This window comes from Borostomias antarcticus (genome assembly GCF_949987555.1).
Source record: "Borostomias antarcticus genome assembly, chromosome: 16".
In the NCBI taxonomy this organism is placed as follows: Eukaryota; Metazoa; Chordata; class Actinopteri; order Stomiiformes; family Stomiidae; genus Borostomias; species Borostomias antarcticus.
This window is the reverse complement of record NC_140249.1, coordinates 15,217,748-15,220,463: the sequence shown is the minus strand read 5'-3', so window position 1 is coordinate 15,220,463 and position 2,716 is coordinate 15,217,748. Positions and strand designations below refer to the sequence as shown.

Genomic DNA, 2,716 nt, shown 5'->3' with positions numbered 1-2,716 from the left:
GCGGGAGACTGGGCTGGACCTGTTGCTAGGAGGGAATGTTAAAGGCATGTGATGTGTAAACCTTTAACGGCCGCGTGTATCTTAGATCAATAAACGTTGTATCAACACACCTTAAATGGCACTCTGGTCTAATGTTTAGCAGCAAAAGACTGTCCGTCCGTGAACAACATCAGGACCGAGCAGGCTACGGATCGGCCAAACCCATCCTACTCTAGCCCTTTAAGATGCCAGCGCTGTTGTTGTCCTGAGCTCTGGGACGTGGTGGAGTTGACAAGTGAGGTCAGAACGATGCTCTCCGGTAAACCGGGTCTACTTTACTATCTTGAAAACAGAAAACGGCGCAACACCGGAATTCACGTCCGCTAAAGCTAGCGCTGAAGTGCCGCTCGACTCTTGGTAAGACTTTTAAAATACTTTAAGTAGCTTGCTACCCCGTACACAGTTCTAACTTTTGACGTTAGCTCGACGCTAGCTAATTCGCTAGCCAGCTAACACAACCTAGTGGTCCAAACGAGTCCATAATGCCATATTCTTTCTGAATGATTTGCGTGCTTTCTGAAATTCACATCAGCTGAACTTGGAACAGGTGGAAATCCGTTTTGCGCTGTGGTGACTGCGTTAGTATTTTCCCATGACGTGATATGGTTTCTTAAGTGATGCCCGTGTGTAATCTTGTCAAATGGAACCTAAGCGTCTGTCCGTTCGTCCTCGCCTCATCTCTCCCCCATTTAAATCCCTCAACAGTGAGTCATCTGTTCAGCTGCCTCGGGAGAACAAAAATAATTGTTGTGTACCAGCTGGAGAAGGCACTTTCCTCTCTCTCTCTCTCTCTCTCTCTCTCTCTCTCTCTCTCTCTGTCTCTCTCTCTCTCTCTCTCTCTCTCCCTCCTCTACTCACTCTCTCCCACGCACACACACACACACACACACACACACACACACACACACACACACACACACACACACACACACACAGCTACTATATGGGCCATCAGTTCTCCTCAGGCTCAGGTTCTTGGAGGCTTGATCATTTGTTTTGTAAACAACTGCAGGCTCAAAACTCTCCTATTCAAGAAGTACTACCAGAATCCTTCTCTCGCACTTTGGCTTCAGCACTAGATTATGCTCTTAGTCACTTGCTAAAGGAGATGCACTTGTGAGTTCTGCTGAGTAGCAGAACACCGACTACCTATCATTAAATGCAATTATTGTAATTCGCTTTGGATAAAAGTGTCTGCTAAATGACCGTAGGCTAATGTAAATGTAATGTAAACTGAGCCGGTGCTAGGGACTTATGAATAGTCATTGCTTCATTAGTAAGTAAGTAAACTTTATTTATATAGCACTCTTCACAACACAAATACACAGAGTGCTTTACAGTAATAAGTTAAAATCAAACATAAAAGTAATATATAAATAAAAATATCCAAAAACACATTCAAACGATTTTGCAAGCAGCAAAAAGTAGCAATTATAAATGACCAAAGGCCCGTCTGAACAAGTGTGTTGTTTTTCGAACATTCAGAAGGTGCAACTCTCAGGTCCTGGGCCTCCATTAGAGATCAGTTCCATTCAGTCAGTAGTTGTTCAGTCAGTTCAGTTGTGTTCAGTCGGGCCTGGAAATCTGTTCTGTATTAAAGCCCCTCCTATCTGATCCTTGGACAGAGTACGCTTACATCTGCTTTAACTCCTGTTAGGCTATCCTTATCAAGCCATGACTCACAACATATCCTTTGATCCTTTTAAAAGCCCAATACCACACCGCACACAATTCCTGGCATCTTGTGCCAGCTGAACTGCAGTTTACCTTCGCACTTGGTCTGTGCACTTTTCGGGAACAAAATAATGACAGAACGTGACACGATGTCGGCGTCTGGCGCACTTGTGATCACACCGGTGCAACTGAGAAAGTCGACGTCTGTCATGTCATCTCCATGATGACGAAACACCTCTTCTGCTTGAATTGCAGTCCATAAATATCTCCTACGAGTTATTGTTTTTAAGCTGCCCTGAGGCCCTCGGCATTAAGAACCTAATCAGGCTTGGTCGAGGCGTGGCAGTGTTCTTATTTTATCTCTGTGTTGAAAAGCTATAACAGGCTATCAGGCTGTTAGCGCAGGTCAGCCAACCCCCTCCATGACTCATCAGCAGGGATCAATCCCAGCAATTTAGAGCCGTCGTTCCTGTCCGTTAGTTAACCCCCTGACCCCCCCCCCTCCCCCCAAGTCCCCTCTCTGACCGACCGACCCCCCCTTCCCCTGGGTCAGCAGTCCAGTCCCACCAGCACCACGGGGGAGGGGGGGCAGCGGGGGCGGAGGTCGTTTCCACGGCTTGGACCTTTCATTGGGTGATGTAGCGAGGCAGAGGCGGTGTGGAGGGGCGGGTCGCTCTGCTCAAGTGTCTCCAATCCAATCCAACTTTATTTATAGAGCACATTTAAAACAACAAGAGTGGACCAAAGTGCTTTCCATTTCAATCAATACAAAAAATACAGTGGACAACACAGTAGGACAATAGAAGCATAATGAAAGATAATAAAGAGCTACTCTGATACTTAGTTTTAAAACGCCAGGGAAAACAAATGAGCAAACAAATGTCTGAGGAAGACGAGGTGAAGGATGTGAGGACACAGCCGCCAGCCTCTTTGTGATCTCAGAGTCAATATTCTCCCCAGCGGTAGTCTAGCCTAGGCTGTGTACAATCCTGTGATCTTGTCT

At 46.2% G+C, this 2,716-nt stretch overlaps 1 protein-coding gene across 1 annotated transcript in view; it reads left to right on the top strand.

The window, feature by feature from the left end:
* The first annotated feature begins 261 nt into the window (after positions 1 to 261).
* Positions 262 to 2,716, top strand: part of rassf7a (Ras association domain family member 7a) — a 37,778-nt gene continuing 35,323 nt past the window's right edge. Inside the window, 1 exon segment of the mRNA XM_084451096.1 lies at positions 262 to 396. The gene's annotated coding sequence lies outside the window, so the exon portion shown is untranslated.